This window comes from Monodelphis domestica, chromosome 2 (genome assembly GCF_027887165.1).
Source record: "Monodelphis domestica isolate mMonDom1 chromosome 2, mMonDom1.pri, whole genome shotgun sequence".
Lineage (NCBI taxonomy): Eukaryota > Metazoa > Chordata > Mammalia > Didelphimorphia > Didelphidae > Monodelphis > Monodelphis domestica.
The window spans coordinates 148,823,704-148,847,065 of NC_077228.1; the positions used below are offsets into that span (position 1 = coordinate 148,823,704).

The 23,362-nt window shown below is 34.4% G+C and overlaps 1 long non-coding RNA gene across 1 annotated transcript; it reads left to right on the top strand.

Moving 5' to 3' along the window:
* The first annotated feature begins 5,044 nt into the window (after positions 1-5,044).
* LOC103104769 (uncharacterized) lies at positions 5,045-22,766 on the top strand. The gene is made up of 3 exons (XR_001627943.2): positions 5,045-5,141; positions 16,657-16,724; positions 22,583-22,766. It is a non-coding gene; the product is annotated as an uncharacterized LOC103104769 (long non-coding RNA).
* The last annotated feature ends 596 nt before the right edge of the window (positions 22,767-23,362 follow it).

Consider the following 23,362-nt stretch of genomic DNA (forward strand, 5'->3'; position numbering starts at 1 on the left):
CAATATATTTTCATTAGTGTTAAAAGAAGAAATTCTGATGGAACATATCTTCAAGGAAATAGAATTTAAAAAATTAAAATGTGAATATGCTGTTGACAAATATCTTTTTATCAAACCTTACTGACATAATTTTTCTCACTTCTATATAATAATGAATAAATAATTCCGTTACTTAAGAAGGATTATTAGTATAGGCTCTTGTCCCCATTAGTTTTTTTTTTAATTAAAGGAAGCCATAAAGGATATGAGCCCATAAGAGATCTTTAACTTCTCTAGCAGTGATGAACAGTCACTTAAACCTGTTTACTTCATTTCAGTTTACTGAATTCTTGAAAATAATAAACCTAGGACTCACATTTGACCTCAGAGAGCAGCTAGCAGTCTTATCAGAAGCAATCTTACCTCCCTTCCTTGCCATAAACATCATATTGTATTTTATTTTTACTTTAAATTAATAACAGATTATCTTATAGGGAAATTATACTTTTAGGCACAGATTTCAACCTAAAATGTAATAAGTCAAAGAGAAAAGACAAAGTTATATGAGCTAAGTCAACAGAGGCAACATGGAATAGGAAAAAGATTGATGTATAATTTTTGATAGTAAAATAGTGGAAACCAAATAAGTGTATTCATTCATTCATTTGTAAATGCCTAAGCAAATGGTGCTATATGGATATATTTGAATGGTTCATTAAGATATAATGACTATACAAAAGAGTTTGCATAAGTAAAATAAGATTAAAACAAAAAATTTTTAAGTCATTAATTGCTCATTTGTAACATAAGCCAATATAATAAAAATGACAATTCTTCCTAAATTAATTTGCATACTTAGTGTCATACCAATTAAACTACCCCACAATTATCTTATAGGCTGAGAAAAAATAATAACCAAATTCATCTGGAAGACCAAAAGATCTTGAACATTAAGGGAATAATTCAAAAATGAAAATGAACTAAGTTGGCTTACCTGTACTGATTATCAAACTATATTATGAAGTAGTAATCATCAAAATAATCTGGTACTGCCTAAGAAACAGAGTGCTGAGCAGTGGATAAGTTTTGGCACTCAACACACAATGGTGTATGACTATAGTAATTTAGTGTTCAACAAACCCAAAGATCTAAGTTTTGGAAGAACTTGTTCTTTGACAAAAATTGCTGAAAGTTTTGGAAAAAAAAGTATAGCAATAATTAGGCAGAGACCAACACCTCACACCACATACCAAGGTAAAGTTAAAACTGATGCATTATTTTGAAAAAAGGGTAATGTCATAAACAAATTAGGGGATCACCAAGCAGCTTAATTGTCAGACCTATGGATAAGAGATGAATTAAGTTTAAAACAAGATATAGAAAACATTATGAGATAAAATGGGCAACTTTGACTACATTAAATTAAAATACTTTTGCAGGAACAAAAGCAATGCAACCAAGATTAAAAGGTAAATAACAAAATGAGAACATTTTTCTTCATAAGAAGTTTCTAACATTTAATTTCTTAATTATATAGGGAACGGAGTCAAATCTATAAAAATTCAAAGTATTTTCCAACTGTCAAATGGTCAAAGCATATGAAAAGGCAATTCTCAGATGAAGAAATTAAAAGCTAGCTTAATCATGTGAAAGAATGCTCCAACTCTTTATTGATTAGAGAAATGCAAATGGAAACAAATCTTGGTATCAATTCATGCCTATTAGACTGGCTAACATGACAAATAAGAATAACAATAAATTTTGCAGGGGATGTGGAAAAACTGGAACACTAATATACTGCTGGTAGAGACTTGAATCAATAGAATCATTCTGGAAAGTAATCTGGAACCATGTGGAAAGGGACAGCAAAATGTCCATTTACTCTTTGATCCAGTAATACAACTACTAGGTCTGTATTCCAAAGAAATTAAAGATAGTGGGGAAGAACCTACCTGTACAAAAACATTTATAACAGCTCTTTTTGTGATGGCAAAGGACGAAAGGCTGAAAGTATCAATTGGGGAATGGCTGAACAAATTTTGGTATATGGATGTAATGGAATACTATTGTACAAACAAAATGATTGCTTAAAGACCTGGAAAGACTTATGAAATGATGTAAAATGAAGTGAACAGAACCAGGAGAACTTAGTACACAGTAACAACAATAATGTATGATACTCAACTGTGAATGACAAGTATTATCAACAAGGCAAAGATCCCGGATAACTCCAAGGACTCATGAAAGAAAAATGATATAAATAACCAGAGAAGGAACAGACAGGGTCTGAATATAAATTGAAATGTGCCATTCTTTATTTTATTTCCTCTGTGAATGTTTCTCTAGGGAAAATGAGTCTCTTTTTTCACATAATGAACATAGAATTATGTATTGTATATTAATAGATGTACAACCCAGATCATACTACTTACTTTCTTAGAGAAGTGGGACAGGTAGGAGGGAGAGAGAACAGGAATTACAAAATATGAGAAAATGAATATTTAAAAACTTTATTGATGTGTATTTTGGGAAAATAAAAATATAATAAATAAAAGAGAAACTGACTATAAAATTAAGGGGAACTTTGGAGGACTTGAATGGACAATACAAAGTAAAATAAATAGTACTAGGAGAAAAATTTAGACAATGAAAACAATAATAGAAGAGAATATTGAAAGATACTATAACTTCAATCGATGCAGTGACCAATTTTGATTTTGTTTTTTTAAATGTATTTATTTAATTAATTAATTTAGAATATTTTCCCATGGTTACATGATTCATATTCTTACCCATTTCTCTTCCCTGCCTCCTCCCATAGACAATGAGAAATTCCACTGGGTTTTGAATGTATCATTGTTCAAGACCTATTTCCATATTAGTAATATTTGTAATAGAGTGATCATTTAGAGTCTACATCCCCAATCATATCCCCATTAAACCATGTGATCAAGGGAGTGTTTTTTTTTCTTCTGTGTTTCTACTGTCATGGTTCTTTCTCTGTATATGGATAGTGTTCTTTCTCATAGGTCCCTCAGAATTGTCCTGGATCATTGCATTACTACTATTAGAGAAGTCCACTACATTCAATGGGCAAGGGACATTAATAATAGGCAGTTTTCAGATAAAGAAATCAAAGCTATCAATAAGCACATGAAAAAATATTCTAAATATCCTATAATTAGAGAAATACAAATCAAAACAACTCTGAAATACCACTTTACACCTAGCAGACTAACATGACAGCAAAGGAAAGCAAAAAGAAAAAAGAAAAAAAAATTCCCACAGTGTATCAGACTCTGTGTACATTGTTCTCCTGGTTCTGCTCCTTTCACTCTGTATCAATTCCTGTAGGTTGTTCCAGTCCCCATGGAATTCCTTCACTTATTATTCCTTTGAGCACAATAGTATTCCATCACCAACATATACCACAATTTGTTCAGCCATTCCCTAATTGAAGGGCATTCCCTCATTTTCCAATTTTTGCTACCACAAAAAGGATAGATATAAATATTTTTGTACAAGTATTTTTCTCTATTTTCTCTTTGGGAACAGACCCAGACATGGTATGACTAAGTCAAGATAAGGCAGTCATTTTAAGTCCTTTGAGCATAGTTCAAAATTGCCTTCCAGAATGGTTAGATCAATTCACAGCTACACCAGCAATGCATTAATGTCCCAATTTTGCCACATCTTCTCCAACATTTATTACTTTCCTTTGCTGTCATGTTAGTCTTCTAGGTGTGAGGTGGTATTTCAGAGTTATTTTGATTTGTATTTCTCTAATTATAGAAGATTTAGAACAATTTTTCATGTGCTTATTGATAGTTTTGATTTCTTTATCTGAAAATTGCCTATTAATGACCCTTGCCCATTTATCAATTGATGAATGGCTTGATTTTATGCTACAATTGATTTAGTTCCTTATACATTTGAGAAATTGGACCTTTGTCAGAGGTTTTTGTTATAAAGTTTTCCCCCAATTTCTCGCTTTAATTCTAATTTGGGTGCATTGGTTTTGTTTGTACAAAACTTTTTAATTTAATGTAATCAAAATTATTCATTTTACATTTTTTGATATTCTCAATTTCTAACATGGTCTTAAATTCTTTTGTTTCCCAAAGCTCTGACAGATATACTATTCTATGTTCACCCAATTCACTTATAGTTTCCTTCTTTATATTTAAGTCATTTACCCATTATAAATTTACCTTGGTATAGGGTGTGAGATGTTGATATAACCCTAATCTCTCTCATACTGTTTTCCAATTCTCCCAGCAGTTTTTCTCAAACAATAGGTTCTTGTCCCAAAAGCTGGGATCTTTGGGTTTATTGTATACTCTCTTGCTGAGGACATTTACCCCAAGTCTATTCCATTCATTCCCTCTTCTCTCTCTTAGCCAGTACCATATTGTTTTGATGACCACTACTTTATAGTACAGTTCAAGATCTTGTACTGCTAGGCTCATACCCTTCACATTTTTTCCCCATTATTTCCCTTGATATTCTTGATCTTATGTTCTTCCAAAGAAACTTTGTTATAATATTTTTCTAATTCAATACAAAAGTTTCCTAGTAGTTTGTTAAGTATGGCCCTGAATAAGTAAATTAATTTGGGTAGGACTGTCATTTTTATTATGTTATCTTGCCCTACCCATGAGCAATTAAAGTTTTTCTAATTGTTTACATCTAGTTTTAATTCTGCGGAAAGTGTTTTGTAGTTGTGTTCATATAATTCCTGTGTTTGTCTTGGCAAATAAATTCCTAAATAATTTATATTGTCTAGGGTGATTTTAAATGGAATTTCTCAATTTCTAATTCTTGCTGTTGGGTTGTGTTGGAAATATATAGAAATGCTGATGCTTTATGTGGGTTTATTTTGTTTCCTGCAACTTTGCTAAAGTTGTTGGTTATTTCCACTAGCTTTTTAGTTGATTCGCTAGGATTCTTTAAGTAGACCATGTGGAAAGGAAACAAGACTGACAGTTTGTGGGGGAAGGGCCCAACTGGGAGTGGCAGTTGGGTCTTGTGACTAGCACTTCCTTCCTGCCGGGTGGGACTTGCCTCCGGGTGTTGGAGGAAGAAGGAGCTGATCAGCCAGTCTGGAGTGCTATGCTCTTTCTTGGTTCAGCCTGAAGATTCAAGTCCAATCTCTTCTGAAGGTTAGATCTGTTCTTGTTTGCTTTCTGTCTACTGCTAAGATTCTAAAAAAAGACAAAAGTGGACTGATATAGAGTAGATGGGAATGGGAGAACCCTCTGCCAGCCTCTGGGGCCTGGCCTCAGGTCTGAAGCTAAAAAAAAAACTCCAATCCCAACTAGTTATTAAACTTTACATTATTTGAATACGTAGTCAGATGCGTGGACTATCATTTCTGGTCACAGAGGGAGCTGAACTTCAGTTTCAGTCATTCAAAGACAAACAGACCTCATTGGACCCCTGCTGTTTCCTCTCAGCAGGGGGCATCTCCCTCCCTTGCTTCACCAAGCAATATACCCTCTCTCCCCTTAACTCCTCCATACCCCATACAAACCTCCCATTATCCCCTGTTTTCCAATCTTCCCATTTTCTTTCCCAATAAATATTACAACCATCATGTTATCTGTAAAGAGTGATATTTTAGTCTCCTCATTGCCTATTTGAATATCTTTAATTTATTTTCTTCTCTAATTGCTACAGCTAGTGTTTCTAGTACAATGTTAAATAATTGAGGTTCTAATGGACATTAGAGGACTTCTTGATGCAGCACGTGTCTTGTCTTTCAGTAGAGAAATTGTTAACTGAAATTTAGGTAGACTATACAAGTTCAATGTATTGTGTTGTTTTGTATGACTTTTTCTTTTTTACAAGGAATTATTTCATTCATAGATGAGGAGAGAACGTAGTCACTGGAAAATTATTATGATGGAAAAAAATCAGTAAAACATTTTAAAATTTGTTTTATTTTATTTTTAAAGAAAGAGCTCAGTTGGCATCAGGAAGCTTATTTGAATCTCACCTCAGAACCTTAGAATTTGTGCCTATGATCAAGAACATTAATTTCTCAAACACTATGGTATCTTCTATAAGAGTGAAATAATATTTGTACTTTATATATATATATTCCTCAAAAATAATAAACAGTATGTATACATACTGTTTATTATTTTGAGGAAAGGCCCACTTAGTCCTATATATTCTAGTGTTTTCAATAGGAATGAGTCTTCTATTTTGTCATGAGTACAGATCCAAAAAGTGGTCCATAATTATGTTACCATTTTTCATGGATGCACCAAACCCCTCCTGGTATTATTTTTCCCTGGGGATTTTGTACCTTCTAATATAAAATTCACCCCCTTGTGCTAATCACTTTCAATATATTAAAATGCTATTCCCAGGAAATGGGACCCTGCACTAACTTCAACATGTTCTTTTTCTTCCTTAAGATTGCTCTATATAGTATGATTCAAGCTTGGTACTCTTCTGATTTCACCAATAAGAAGTCAAATACCTGTTTCTGTCAAACATAAAGTCTCCAAATTAATCTTTTTAATTATAATTCTCCAGTGGATAATGCTACACACTGCAGACACAATCATCATTTAAGAAACAAGAGATCATTTTTTAAATTAAGTCCAAGACAGCTCTGTTGAAAGACCCAGAGATAACCCTCATTGTTGTGTATTTGGAAAACTATTCAATCTAATGAATGGACAAGCTTTAAGTGGTAAAAAGTCAACCCTGTATTTATGCAAAGAAAAGTAGTGATAATATAATGGCAGAGTGTAACACTGCTAGACACCTGGTATCTCTTTTTGGTACACATTAAAAAAAAAGACTATTTAAATGATATGGGAGTGAGAGATCCCTGGGGCATTGTCACATAGCTCTAGCATTGTGGGATAGAAGTCCATAAAGGCATAATGAATTAAAAGCCTGTGATATCAATGACACAAGCTTATTAACACCCAGGTAATACAATTGATTTTCATAGTACTGTTCACCTCTTTCTGGTAGTGCTTCTTTTGCTCTGAGACAAGGCACATGGAGTAAAGGACATAAAATTGTTAGATTTACAGTGAAGACATGAAAAATATTTCAACAAACTGAATAATTTTCTCCTCATGTCTAATGTCAAGATTAGGTATTTTGAACCCCTTTGCAGAAAGAGAGAGAGAGAGAGAGAGAGAGAGAGAGAGAGAGAGAGAGAGAGAGAGAGAGAGAGAGAGAGAGAGAGAGAGAGAGAGAGAACCTGTCATCTTTCTTTTGTAAATTTCAATAATAATCGACATAAATTTTAAATAAAACATTTATTAAGCATTTACTATGTGCTGTGTTTGAGAGATGCTTGTACTATATCTACAACAGTCCATTCCATCAAAAAGAGTAAATTCTTGAATGGTAGCCAGGGAGAATTCTCTGGATTTGAAAAATTACATGCATGGGGACTGGATTTAAATATCCTCCTTTCCAAATATATATATATATATATATATATATATATATTTGATATATAAATATAGGCAAAGATATAGATAACTGATACTTGCCTTTAAAAAAAACTGATTCTATAGTTCCCTGCTTAGGGATAGAAAAAAAAGTACTCCTATACTTCCCTACAAAGAATGTACAAATGTTCTCTGATGACTTCCTATTGGTTTCAATGAATTTTTATTGCATATTGAGGCAGAATTAAGATCAATCTCTTCCCCCTTACTCTCCCTTATTCTTATTGGTTTTGAAATTCAAGGGATATCTATTGACTCTGGAATATCAAATGGAGACATTTATCTCATTAACTTCAGCTAGCTACTAACAATGATCCCAGTCTTCTGGATAATCCTGGGCTAGGGATGATACTCCACCTCACTTATACCTTCTTTCTTTTCTTAGAAACTTTGTGAAATCTTGAAAGACACCTTGCTTCTTCTCTCAGTGAACCCTGGTGCAGGAGCTTAGTGGTTATTGGAACAGTTAAACTAAAAGCAGTACCAACAGAGAGATTGATGAAAGAGAGAAGCCATTAGAAAGAAAGGATGCCTACTTTGCATTTATGAGGTTATACTTTGTAGAGAGAAGATGTAAAATAGCCAGTTAGCAAGTATGTTGTAAATGTCTTCATTCAAATTGAATATTAGCTTCTCAACCATATTTTTTCAATGATTTTTTGGTGTTCCACTCCATCATCTATGTGGGAAAAGAACTACTTGCTATAACTTGATGTGTGTCCATACTATCCATGTCTACCTGCTACCTCCTTGCTGGGAGGAGGAGGGGGATTAGCCCTAAAAAGTATTAATTCCTAAGGAATTTAATAAGGATATAGAATTGAAATACTATAGTACTAAGTCCCACTTTTGAGTTAATAAATAACTTCAGTTCACTGGAACCAGGAAAGCACCAAGGTTTGCTCTGATGTGCCTAATAGATGAGTCATGTCTATATCTAACAGACAGGACAAGGGCACATTAAGGGCTGACACTGATGAAAGTTGCGAGTCTCTCTGGCTAAATGATGTCATGATAGCCAATGTTCTGGGATTCATTAATGCTTCCAGAATTGAGAATGTGGATGGGTCAATAGAGCTAGAAGGAGGGAAAGGTTCCATTGAGCACACATGTGTATAAGCCCTTTTCCTGGCAAGCTAAAAGCTAGAAAGTAAAATGAAGTATGGTTAAAATAAAGTTGACCTGATATAGTGGACCACATATGATAGTCCATAGTAGTTATGGATTTTAGTGATGAAGTCCTAAATCATTTCCTCTGACCCAAAAGTATAGGATGGTCTTGCAATTTGCTGAATTGTTTTGACATGCACTTTTCATGTGAAAACTAGAGCCATTTATGTTATTCATGTTTAAAAAGCTGATCTATATTTTGGCTAGTTGGAGTTGTTTAAAGCTGATTCCATTTAAATGTAGTATTTAATGGAATTCTGGAGTTAGCTGATAATACTCTGTCTATATATATCCCTTGCTGAATGAGCAGACCTTTCAATAAATAGCTTGAATCCTAATGCAACAACCCACTTTATATATCTCCTAACCACCACCAACTTACCTTATTTGTCCACCCTCCACTGTCTTTCAAGGTCTGCTTGGATGTTACTAATTTTTTTTTTATCCTCCAAAACATGTGTAGTGGAGTATTAATTCAGTACAATAGTACAATTAGAGTACACGAAGAAAACCAATAACTTATGAAAAGCTGACATTATCACCATTGTGATTCAATCTTCCCAGATTATTTCAATAAAAGATGACTGGAGCCAGGTTGGGCAATCTCATTCTTATTCCTGTTGGCTTCTACAGCTTTGGGGTTGGACTATACCTATGCAGGTGTGGTTGTAGAGCATGGATCCAAAAGACAATACTTTTCTATATTATATTACCAATTAATTATTACTAAAGATTTCATTTTTATAACAAATTACTACTACTACTACTACTACTGTAACTTTTATATAGTCCTTACTATCTGCCATGCACTGTGCTAAGCACTTTGACACTATACTAAGCCTCAAAACTTTTATCTATTTGTAATAACATTAGTCATCATAAGTCCTCCAATGAGATAGGTTGTAATCTATTTACATGCACCCATCTTGTGTTAGTTTCATGTATAATCTATTATAAATTCAACACAGGGAGTCCATTCAATATGCTAGAAACTTCCCTAAAGATCTGTTGCCATTGTATGCCATTGCATGCACTAGAGGAATACACAGCTCCCTTTCCCCAACTTACTCTTAGTGAGTAATTCTGTCTTTTTCCATCCTTATTTTACCAGGTCACTTTCTGATTCTTTCTCTTAGGTAGTAAGCATACTCATAGGGCTGAATTGCTTTGGATGATTGTCTCACCTGAGTTACTGCCCTTCTAAAGGACCTTCTAGAGCACCCAAACTAGCTTCAATATGGAGACAGCACCCCCATTTCAGGAACAGGACAGCCTCTCCTTCCTGCACTGTATATTGCAATTGAGAAACTTCATAGGAGAATAGGAGCAAAATATGAAATCAGGGAATTCCTTTCATGATAGGAAGAGAATATAGGTATGTCATATAGTGAAGGTGAGAGGTGGCAAAGTAGGCATACAGCATGATTCATCCCTGTACTCACGATGTCAGGAGATAGAAAGAAAAAGCCTTCAGAGTTTTAGGTGTACTCCCTCTGGTGATCTTAGATTAGGAAATAAGCAAGAGACACAGGATTGGCAGGAACAAATGAATTGTGGACTGTAACATTGCAGGAAATTGATGAGGTCAAAGATTCATTCCAACATTTGAAAATTTTAAATTTTAATCTGTCAAACCTTGTAAGAGATATTGAAACTTTTATAATTCAGGAATCAATTTTTTTCTAACTTGATGTAGATCAAAGAAATGTACTTCAATGTAATTAGGAAGGATAGTTTTTGGACTACATTTCTTTTCAAGAACTGTATATAAAGTTTTTTTCAGAGCTTATACTCTGATGGTATCATTTTCAATGATCCAGGACCACCATCTTGCCACAGTGATAAAACAGAATGGAATTTTAATGGAGAAGAGTTTTAGTTTTAGTTTAGTTTTTTTTTTTAATGTAGGCACAATGAAAATCAGAATCTTCAAATCTAAAAGGTTTGTTTTAAAATGGTCACAAGGATTCTTATTTGGGGTCCATGAATTTGTGGCTTTTAAAATTTTGATGAGTACAGTGTATTATAATTGTTTTTCTTTGTAATCTTATGACTATATCAAGAGAGCCATAAAGAATCCATATTCCAAGAGGGCAAGAAAATAAATAATTGCCCACTTCCTTGCCTCTGTCTCATTCTCTGTCTCTCTCTGCCTCTACCTCTATCTCTCTGTTTCTGTCTCCCTCTAATAGCTGTCTTCTTTGACATCCTACTTCATATTTGGTTAAAAAATGATTTCTTTACAGTGACTTTCTGTCAAGTTGCTACAGTTTAGACACTAACAATAATTTCCTCGATCTTCTTTTTCTCCTTTACTTTTCCAGAGGTGAGTTTCATCTCCTCTCATATAAGGATCTACATATTTTATTTGCAACTATATATAGTCATGTACAAAAAATTTAAAGAAACAATTGTAGTGAAAAGAAATAGAGACTGGAAGGACAGAATATGAGTGGAAATAGACAAGGGTTGATGTTCCAGAGGTTACTGCATTTCTAAAAAAAAAAAATCAATGCCCTGGGGTTGCTTGAAAGAAAGAGGAGAAGAAAATGTCAGTTTCCTTGTTAACATTTGTGACAAGTTGACGGCTTCCTGGTGGAATTCACATTAGGGACTCCCGCTCTCTTCCATATGGCATTTTCAGCAGCCCTGTCTTTCACTGCTGATTTGGCAGCCTTTCTCTTCCCCTCAGATACACACAGAGAGCACTCACTGATACAGATCTACAGTCTTTCATCAAGAAGGAGTGGATGCTTTTTTATGTACTTTTCTGTCAGTTAGTGTTCTTAGGAATGGAAGTAGAACATTTTATAAATACCTAAGTAGTTAGGTTTAGAAATGATTGCAGCTGGGTCAATAAAGTTTAAGTGAATTAAATTTAAGAAGGCTTTTGTTAAATGTCTACTTTGTGCAAAACATTATGTTAGGTGCTGGAAATAGAAAGATAAAATGATAGGTTCCTACCCTCAAAGAGCTTACTTTCTACTGGGTCCATGCACTAGCAAGATTGTTAAAATGTGGTGTCACTATCATTCTTTTCACATTAATTTTGGCTAGGATCTCTGGGCACACTGTTCATGGTACATTGGATATATAATACTTAACCCTTTAATTAGTCACTGCTTTCTCATCCCTCCATAAGTTTCCATTTATAATAATCTGAATTATAGGATCTCTTTTATTTGTAAAGAATCTTATAGGTGATCTAGTCTAAACTATTCATTTTACAGTTGAGGAAACCAAAAATCAGAGAAGTTAAATGACTTAACAGCATCATGCAAGTAGTAAATAGCACAGCCAAGGTTCAAACTCAAGCTTCATGATGCCAAATTCAGTAATTCCACATTCAGGACTCTTTCCATTGCACTGCTACATTCCCAAAGAAATAAAATCTCCTTGAAAATAAAAATTGATTTTTCCCATTTCCATATTTATATCTGAAGAATCTTTCATTATATTTTTCATATTCATTTGGAGATTAATAAATATTTGTTGGATTTTATTGGATGACTCATGTGTTTCCTAATCTGAATCTGTTATACTTCTTAATTTCAGGTTTTGCTACCAATTTGGATTTCTATTCATTGTCATAGGTCAGCAGAAAAAAAAGCATAACTTTTAGTCCAAAGATGATATATTAACTTCTTCTCTTTGTATTATTTCAGCATTCTTTATTTCTTTGTGCTCATTTTCAAAATCAAATGATTCTAGATATCTTTCAGTAATACATTCTTTAAATTGTTTCTTTGAAAAATGTGCTATAGAAATCATTTCCTTGCTTCTACCATATTACTGTAAATCTCGAACAACTCTTTGTTCTTTATCTATGTGGAAAGATCAAATAAGGGATGTCTGTTGAAAGGCAATGAATGGCAGAGAACAGAATAGATTTCACATCCAGTGCTCTACCCAATAGACCACTTTCTCTTTTAATTACTATGATATCAAGTATTCTCATTTAACCTCTAATCCCTGCTGCCAACATTTCCTGTTTGGCTAAAGTAAATCTGTTGTTTATGTGGTAAGATCTGTGGTTTCTTTGAAATTCACTAACAGCAAGCACAAGGATTGATGCTGGTATCTCAGATTTTAAGTGATACAGACTCCTGAAATTAGTGGTTGTTTTATAGACAGAAAAAAAAAAAAACTTTTCTTAATATCAGACCAAAAATATAGGGACAACCAAATTTGATGTCATAGATATGTCTTGGAAGGTGACCCACCTTCTTTGCAGAGGTGGAGACTGGATGTGGAAAACTGTCCATAATTTCAATTTTGTTGGATTTATTAGTTAGTTTCACTGATCAATTTCCCCCTCTTTTTTTTTTAATATGTTGACTGTCTATAAGATGTAGAGGAAAAGGCATATTGAAAAAGTAGGTGAATTTTACCTCTTGCTGTACTTTTAATTTTAAATTGGAAATTGATAAATGCTTGTTGGATTTTATTGAATAGCTCATGTGTGTACCACTACTCTATCTCCCATGTGTCCTAAATGAATGTTAACTGTCTGTTTATAATCTACTATTTCTTGATTTTAGTTTTGCTACCAATTTGGGTGTAGGTGAATGTAGGTGAATGAAAAATGAAGGCTATTGATAAAATTATTTTTTTAAAGTGCAAATATATGGATTACATACAAAACAATGCAGGACAGTCAAAATTTAGGGGGCATAACTTAATTAGTAACACAGTTGATATGGGAGCAGAGTGGGGAGTGGGAAAGGAAATGGCAAAAGGAAAAAGGGAACATTCTGAAGAATTGGGATAAAATACATTTCTTAAACTTTCTAGTAGCTAATAAGCTTAGCAGAAGCTTTGGGTTTTTTTTTTTCTTAACTAACTGCTACTGACTGGGATTTTGAATGAATGCTTGTTGTTGCAAGTTGTATAATGTAGTGGAAAAATATTATATCTGGAAATCAGGAAGACTGAGTCCAAGAAATATTCTTGGTGATGATCAATATTCACAGAGCATTCAAAAAAGAGCTTTACATACATTATTTGTTTTGAAACTGACAAAATCTCAATGAGGCAAATGTTACAGGTATTATCTTCCCTATTTTATAGATGAAAAATTGAGCATCAAAGAGGCCGAATGGTTCGTTCACTTTTGAGTATCTAGAACATGTTAGAAGTAGGGTTTGAACCACCATCTCTCTTAACTCAGTGTATAATGTACATTCGAAGAAATAATAGCAGATATTTTGTGTTTTCCTTAAAAATACAGAAATTTGGCAGGATAATCCTTAAGATCCTTTACAACTATAAAATTCCATAATTAATTGTCACTACTGCTATGTCAGATAGAACATAAAAGGGGTGAGGGTAAGGGAATATGCATTTATATAGTGCCTACTATGTGGAGTGCTTAGGCCATGTTGGAGCACAAAAGACAACACGGCCATCCAATGCAGCTGAGGAAGTCTCCAGGTGTAACGACCTTTCATGCCTCTGGACCCAGGCTTCCAATGCCGAGAGAGTGGGGCTGACTCTGTGCATCAACTTTTCCACTTAAACCTTCACACACAAGTGTCTTTGTGCACACTCATCTATCCATAGATGAAAACGCACAAAGACAATCATTCTCGGTTACCAAGAGACTACTACTACTATGTGCCAGGAATTGTTCCAAATACTTTACAAATGTTATCTCATATGATATTCACAACTCTGTGAGATAGGTGCTGTTATTATCCCCATTTTACAATTGAGGATAGTGAAACAGAGATTAAATGACTTCCCCAGTATAACAGAGTCAGGAAGTATCTGAGGTCAAATTTGAATCCTGGTCTTGCTGATTCCATGATTAGTATTCTATCCAGTGCCTACCAGGACTAGTTTTCTTTTAGCTGTAGTAGATATTTCCTAAAATCCACCACAGTTTTCTCAAAGACCCTTTCATATTTTCTACTTTGCTCAAGGCTGATTCCTATAGTGATGTCCCAGCACTCTACAGGCTCTCATTAGAGGACATCAAATCTCCAAAGATTTAAATTTTAATGTACCAGTTGGGGGGAAGGATCATGTATGTAGCAGAATGTTTATAACTGGTCCTTTAAAAATGACCCTTAATGATTTAATTTCCAAAGAAGGTGTCAAAATATTAGAGACTAATAAAGAAGAAATAGTCTTGGCATGCATGTCTCAAGCAAAAGGTTATAGTATTTTAAATCAGTGCTTGCTTGGTCCTTGCTGAGTTTAGGTTTTTGATCATCAGTTGTGGTGCAGACACAGTCTAACTGGAGAGATGTTTGCAAATAAGCTGAGAATTGTGCCTATACAGATTCTGGACACAGACACAATTGGTATATGTAAATTATGCTCTTTCTTTCCCTAGCAGCCATCTGCAAATCTCATAAATATTGTAATTTAACAGATATGACATTATCATTTAATTTTTACCATAGATTGTCTACATTTTAATATTCTTTTTTCTCCCATTCATAAATTTAAATGTACACAAAGAAAATCTGTTTGATTGTCAATTACCCTAGGAAATTTAGCATGCCAACTCACAAAGGCAAGCTCCCCATTGCTTAATGCTATTTATAAACTCATTGTATTTGCTTAATTGATGATCTTTCCATTGCTCAGACCCACATAATTCTCATGTATTTCTCTAGTGCATCAATAATTCTGCATAACTTTAATAATTTATTCAGTTACAATTGATTCTTTTTCCCTCAATGGTGATAACTACTCAACATCTGAATTTATGGTAAATTCTACTTTGTTACATGGAACATTTGCTCCCTTCCTAAAAAGCTGAAAGCTACATAGAATTTTACACTTTTCCACTCTATAATACAAGCTGCCAAACGTATTCAAACTTCTTGCAAAAAAGCAGACTTTTCCCTAGGAAAAGGGAGGAATTTTGAAGTATCTAAGTAAGAGTGTAGTGTAGTTAAGTTGCTGATCTGTATCAGTGGGAATTCTTTCCTCTGAGGAAATAGCATGTAGTGCTTTACAGTTTACAACCAAATACTGCCTTATATTTAAAATGGAGTCTTATCAAGGTAGAATTTAACTTACCCAAATTGAAATACCTGAAAGTAAAAGGGAGAACACACACACACACACACACACACAGACACAGAGAGAGACTGAGACATATAGGCACAGAGGGAAAGACAGACAAAGAAACAGAGAAGGAAACGTGAGCATTTCACTCAATGGATTTATACTCACAGTGAATATGAGAAAGAAGATACAAATTTATTTCCTCAGATTTTTCTCATTTTCCACTTAGCCTTCAATGTGAGAGCCACTCATATTGCCAAATGTAATTCAACCACGTATTCTTTATCATATCCACAGAGAATATTTTCATTCTGCTTAGTCAAAAAGAGTTAGCAGAAGACATAGACTTAGGTGGTCTTCCTGACACTTCCTGGTCAATTAAAAAAATTCTCTTTTCAATTTCCTTTGGCTTCCTTGTGTCCTCTCTTTCCTCATGGTGATATAATATGAAGAATCAGTTAATTGATGATGATAAGATCACCCTAAAAATAATCAAAACTATCAGCCACTACCTGCTGGGGACACGGAGAAAAAAAACACAAAGGTTCTTTCACTCAAAGAGTTCAAATAAAGAAGAGAGTATGTGCATAAAAAGGTACATAATACACAGAGAATAGATATAAGATAGTCTTCAAGGAAAAATAAAAGCAGTGCTGAGGATGCCAAGGAAAGGCCTACAGAAAAATACACTTGCCATGAATCTTGAAAGAACCCAGTGGTGGTAAAATGTGAGGATGGAGAACAGTCAAGTATGATGTCTATTGAGATCAAAGACACAGGGTTGGGAAATGGAATGCTTTGTGGAAGGAACTACAAGTAGGTTAATCTAATTAGAATGTATATTGAATGGAGGGGAGTAATGTATATGATTGAAAATTTGAGATGGGGTCAGAAGGAAAGAGTTTTATATCAGACAGGTCAATGTACATTTGAGGCTACTGGCAAAAGGGGATCACTGTTCACTACTTTTAAGAAAATCACTTTATGAATTCTGCAGGTGGTAGATTGGCACGGAAAGGGAATTGAAGCAAGAAAACCAATTGGAAGGCTATTGCAACAGCACAAGTAAGAGATGATAAGAACCTGAACTAGGATAGTAACTATATGAGTGGAGAGAAGGTAACATATTTTAGAGATATAGAAAAAATAAATTACATGATTCAGAAACCAAATGAATGTTTAATGAAAGGGGATGATACTAAGGTGGTGAACCTCTGTGGCTTGAAGGATCGTAGTACACTTGATGGTAAAAGGAAAAGTTTTGGTGGAGGGAGGTTTGGAGGAAGAGATATAGAATTCTTTTTTTTTATATATTGAGTTTGAGATAATTATGAGAAATCTATTTTGAAATGTGCAATAGTAAGTTGGTATGTGGTACTGGAGCTCCAGGAAGAGAGCCTTTCAAGATCAATTCCCCCTAATCATCAGTTTTAATGACTCTAATCTTTCTTCTACAGAGGTTCAAAAAGTCTAAGTCCATTTTTATTTTTTATTCTTTTAAAAAATTATTTAATTAGATGATTTAGAATATTTTTCTATGGTTACAAGACTCATGTTCTTTCCCTTCCCTCTCCCCATCCCCTTCCTGTATCTGAGGTGTAATTCCACTGGGTTTAACATGTGTCATTGATCAAGACCTATTTCCATATTATTAATATTTGCACCTGGGTGATCTTTTAGAGTCTACTTTCCTAATCATAGCCCCACCAACCCATGTGATCAAACAGTTGTTTTTCTCCGGTGTTTCTTTTCTCACAGTTCTTCCTTTGGAGGTGGATAGTGTTCTTTCTCAGGTGTTCCTGAATAGTTCTGGATCATTGCATTGCTACTGGTAGAGATTAGTCCTCTTTTAAAGCTGTAATAACTTTCATTACATTACACTAGAAATTTGTGGACACCTGTTCCAATTTCTAGTATGAGCAATAGTTTAACTTGTTTTCTAAAAATAATTTATAATAAATTATTTCCATAATGACCATCTTAGAACCTTTGTTCTCTGATGCAGACTGGCTCCTTTTAAATAAGTCTTTCTCCAACTGCAATTTTTAAAGAATATGTACTGTGTTTTATGGGAAATTCAAGGAAATTTTATGAGTAACCTTGACAATGATGAACTTTTACCATAAATTATGACTTCAGGACCTAAACAATTAACAATATATCACAGATTTACACATATCTTCAGGACTGTCTTGTAAGGTGTTCAAAGTAGTTAACACTAATACTATTTTAGAGATTAAAGAATCTTATCAGAAAGATTAAGTGATTTGTCAAAAGAAATAGAATAAGTAAGTGTAGGAGCTATAATGTACATACAGATTTTCTGATCCAAAAAGATCTGAGATTACCCCTTCTTACATTTACAAGTTAATTATGTATAGACTCTCCCAATGTAAAGAATTTGTTGAATTACTACTTGTAATTTAATTTATTCAGTTACCATGAATTAAGAGACAAAAGCATTTATTTTAGTTTTTGACATTCCTATTCCCTATCTCATAATTATTATTCAGAGGTTTTGTTCTTTGAGTCTATAATCTTTACAGTTGACTCCGTGTTCCCTTCTTTTAGTCTCACAATCCATTTTCTGTTTGCATCTGCAGGTTTTAGTTTAGAATGAAAGATATCTTCAAGCCAGGGATAAACTCAGGGGAAGGTGGGTCCTATCACTGCTAATCCCTTTCCCCTATCTAATCACTATTTCTTCCTTCTCTGAGGGGACTTTTACCATTTCTTTCATTATCTGTTTTCCTTGCTATCTCTGAGTCATGCATGAAGTTTTGTAAGCCTGGGATAACCATCTCAAACTGTACCTGGAAGAGGCCATTTGAAACATGTCTTCAGTTGAGCAGTTAGGGGAAACCCCTGATAGGAGTTCAAGACTATTGCTGGTGAGATATGGGAATAAAGGAGAGAGAGTTCAGAGATGGAAATGGAGTTTGCCTCAGCATGTCACCTATTCCAAAAATAATTGTTCTTGCTATATTGTTACTAAACTTTGTTATTTATACCTACTAAAGAATCAGAACTTCTGACATTGCCCTATACATCTGGGAGCCTAAGTAAAGTCTCAAGTCTCTTTGCACAAGTTATGGCTCTGTTGAAAATGTTTATTTAAAAATAATTTAAAAGTTAAAAAATTGGGGCAGCTAAGTGACTCAATGGATTGAGAGCCAAGCCCAGAGATGGGAGGCCCTGGATTCAAATCTGGCCTCTGTGAATTTTAAAACTATTACACCTTAATCAGACCATTCTTTAGAAGATGTGATTTAGTTCATTCCTGATCAGAAACAATGGAGACACTTGGAATTGGAATAACAGAATCAGCTCTTGTAAATTCTACATTCTCCACCCTACTCAGTTTAACAAGATTTTGAAGGTCTGCTTCAAACTCAAGATTTAATTATCTGAGGAGATGGCCTTCAACAGACATGTGCAAAAAAAGGACAGACCTCTGAGCTGTCCTAAGTCAAGCTAAGTCCTCATTGGTACAGATGAGATGCAGAAAAGTCATGTAAAAACATCCATATAAGGCACGTCACTTCCTGCCTCTTGGTCTTTCCCTGGAGAGGTGACTCTGGCTGGCAGCTTGCTAGGCGTTCTGACATCTTGAGAGTGGTGGCAGTTATTTGTCTGGGTTTTGATGGTGATTTTTGTCCTTGACATGAATCAGGTCAAGGCATCTCAGCTGAGCCCCTTTTGGAGTTCAAGTTGATTCCTTCCTCCTTCATCCTTTCCTTCTCCCTTCTTAATCTTCTCTACTATATCAATTAAATCACCATAAAGTGCTTAGGGCGTGTTGGAGCACAAAAGACAACATGGCCATCTAATGCAGATGAGGAAGTCTCCAGGTGTAACAACTTTTTGTGCCAATGGACCCAGGCTTCCAACGCTGAGAGAGTGGGACTGTCTCTGTGCATGGACTTTTCCATTAAATCTTCACGCACAAGTCTCTTTGTGCACAAAAGCGCACAAAGACAATCGTCATCCTCAGTTACCGTGAGACTACTACTAGACTAGACTAAAATTTGACACCTGGCTTGGGTATTTTATTATTTGAGTTTTTCATTAGGATTTTTATAAATAAAATTCTTTGTGATCTAAATTAATTATACATTCAGTCTCAGCCGTAATTTCACCCTTTTCACCTCAGACACTTCATAGCTGTGTGACCCTGAGCAAATCACTTTACCCCCATTGCCTAGTCCTTACCACTCTTCTGCCTTAGAATCAATACACAGTATTGATTTGAAGATGGAAGGTAAGGGTTTTAAAAATTATCATATATTTCTCAACCCATCAATAGGACATACTTATATAATTTATAGATCTATGGGAATAGATTTCTATTATTTATGAACTTTGAATTAAGAGATCAGGGTTCAAACCTAAACCTGGTTGCTCTATAACCTGTGTGATCTTTCCCAGATAAGTTTTTTTTTCAAATCTCTATCATCTTTGAAGTGATTAGACTAGTTAGCTTCTAAGGTGACTTCTGTCTCTAAATTTACAATTTAGAAATATTATCTTAATTATGGCCCCTATTGATAATAATTAAAATAGTTAGCATTTAGTAATGATTTTAAGGTTTCCAAAGTAGTATATAAACATTATCTCATCTGATCCTCCCAATAGTTCTCAGAGATAGATACTTTCATTAGTTCCTTTTACAGATTAGGAAACTGAGACAGAGAGAATTTTCTGAATTGCCCATGGCTACATACGTATTAAGTGTGGAAAGTGGTATTTGAACTCAGATTATTCTGACTCCATGCTCTATCCACTGTACCATCTAGTTGGCATTATAAATATTTTAAAGCTTTAGTTATATTTAAATTTTACTATACAAATGATTTGTGATATTACTGGAGTAGGCAGTTATACAGACCATAATACCTCCTTGTCTTAGGGGACACTATTTGTGAATTGCTAGTCTGAAAATGTTAATTAATCACTTAATGGCTAACTCAATATTGATGAGTCACTTGGGGCTAAATTAGTCTGGTATCCATCACAAGTCTCAATCCTAAGGTCTTTTCTATTATTAGGACCTACCATATATAATGGTCTACTAACAATGAATTTAATTTATACCATAATGAGTCAATTGAATGAGGCTTAATTCAGAATACTTATTATATATTCTTTATGCACATGTAACCATGTAATGTCTCAATAGACTTATTTTGTTAGAGAATATCTGTTCCTACCAATTCAGTTAGCTGACACCTTAGGCACTGTTAGCTACAGATTTTCAGTATTATATTCAGAAGTATTCTGTAATCACTTAGATTAACAATAGTTAATCCAAATAAATAAATAAATAAATAATAACAACACACACACACACACACACACACACACACACACATATAGTTCAAAGGATTTAGTGATAACAGATACTTTAGCAGTCATCTATAGTTTAACTCTTTTATTTTGCACATTAGAAAGCAGAGGTCCAGAGAGGGAAAATTGTTTTCCAAAATAGAATCATATTTTAAGAGTTAGAAGGGTGACCATGGACAAGTCATTTCTTTCTTTTGGATCTCAATTTTTCACCTCTAAAATGAGAGAGTTAGGCTAGATGACCTCTCCTGAAACTGTATTTGGTAATACATCTTCCCACTCCAAATCTAGCATGCTTTCATGATTATAATAAGAATGGATTTAAATCAATGTCCTCTGATTGCAAATCCATTACTCTTTCCACTGGTTCATTTGAGCTGCCCAGTTCAAGTCTTGTTTGATGATACCGTCTTCCTTTAATTCCTTATTGTTCGATCCTCTCTGAACTCAAGTGCCAGTACCTATATAATTTCAAATTGTCTCTTGTCTGGTCCCCCTAATCACCCTATTTCTAGTCTAGTAAATAAGTTTATAAAAAGCCAATATAAATTAATAATAGCAGGAGGAACAGTTGTAAAGGGGAATCTAGAAATCATGTATAGACCATCCCAAATATCAAAGGAAAATAATTTGTAAATTCTACTATATTTAACCAAAAATTACATCCTGAGACTATGTGTTAAGTCAGGAAAAGTTATCTAGTCTTTTCTGTCAGAGACTTTTGGTCCTATGATATGTAAACAACAGCTAAGCTCCAGACAACTGCAATAAGACCGGCAGAACACGAAATGTTACTGATAACTTTAAGATGATGTGGATATATAAACATTAAATTATTGCTGACATATAGATATGTTAATGAACTATCCCCAATGTGGCATAATTAAGAATTAATTTGTCCCTTACCAAAGCCCTATAAAATGAGACTCTAAACTTCTGTTGCAAAAGCTGTCTTTTCTGCATCTGGGTCTTTGGTATTGAACGCTCTAATTCATGGTTACTCTGACTCTCCCCAATGGTCTTACCCATGCTGCCTATCTTACCCTACCAGTCCATTCTCACCTCTAAGCTGTATGCTTTTGTATTCCTTCCCTCCACCATGTTTTTCTTCTTTACTTTCTATGCCTGTTCATTCCTACAGCCTTTGTGCTATATTAAAGGAACTGCAGCATTACTCCCCACTGTCATTGTGGTCTTTCTTTTGTAAGTACCAAAAGAATCAGGTGTGCCTACCCCAATTTTATAATTACATAAATTAATAGCAATTCACACAGCCTTTCTATATCCCCTGATTGCGATTATTCTCTGTATCTTGTATGCATGCTATGTTGACTTATTAATATACACATTGATTCCTCTTTCTATGCTTCCTGTTGACCTATTGTATAATGTAAGCTTTTTGAAAGCAATAATCATTTAGTCTTTGTATCCATAAAGCCTTTCAGTCTCTGGCACACAGTAGACATTTTATGTCTATTAAGTTGAAATGCAATGTATGTTATGGGTTATAAAGTATTTTCCTCATAATGCCCATGTAGAGTTAGGTAATGCAAGTGTTATCTTACTCCCTTTAACAGATGATGAAAGCAAGGTAAAATAAGTTTCCCATGGTTCCAGAGCTCGTGAGTGCCCAAGTCAAGATTCAAATCTTGGGCTTCCAACTCCAAATCCTGACCTATTTCAACTCTTCCCACACACCCTGCTATGTGAGTAAGGTAAAGGACTTTGTAACATAATCAACAATATGGTATATGTCACACTACTGCACACAGACATTGGCTTAATAGGAGATAGACAACATGTCAGGATTTCTCTTCAGTCCCTTCCAATTATGTGTTTCTTGCATGGGATACAAATTGTGCTTGACAGTGTTTTCCCAGAGCCGCAATTGTAGTTTAACATCCTACCTCCCTAATAGCAGAGAAGAGCAGGAGAGGAATGAGAAAAGTGAACTATCAACTTAGGCAACTATAACTTAGAATAGGGAATTTGAAATACAAACCCTACTGGTTATTCCTTAAACAAAAATATCATTAACTGACCCTCTCAATATTAATGTTTCAACTGATGTGAGTGAAAAATATATATATAGTAGTGTGTCTATCATATATGTACCTGTCATGCTCACTTTCAAAGGTAATTTCTCCAGCAGATTTTCCTATTTCTTTTCTGCATACTGCAATTAGTATTCAGACAGCAAAAATAAGCAAGCACGGAGCTTGCTAGTACACTAAATTAAACAGTCAATTGTCCCCCTGGGGAATTATCCTCCAGGGGAATTTCTCTGCACTGAATACTCTACCTTCTCTGAAATGATTTCTTTCAAAAACAGGATGCAAAACATTTGAGATAAAGGA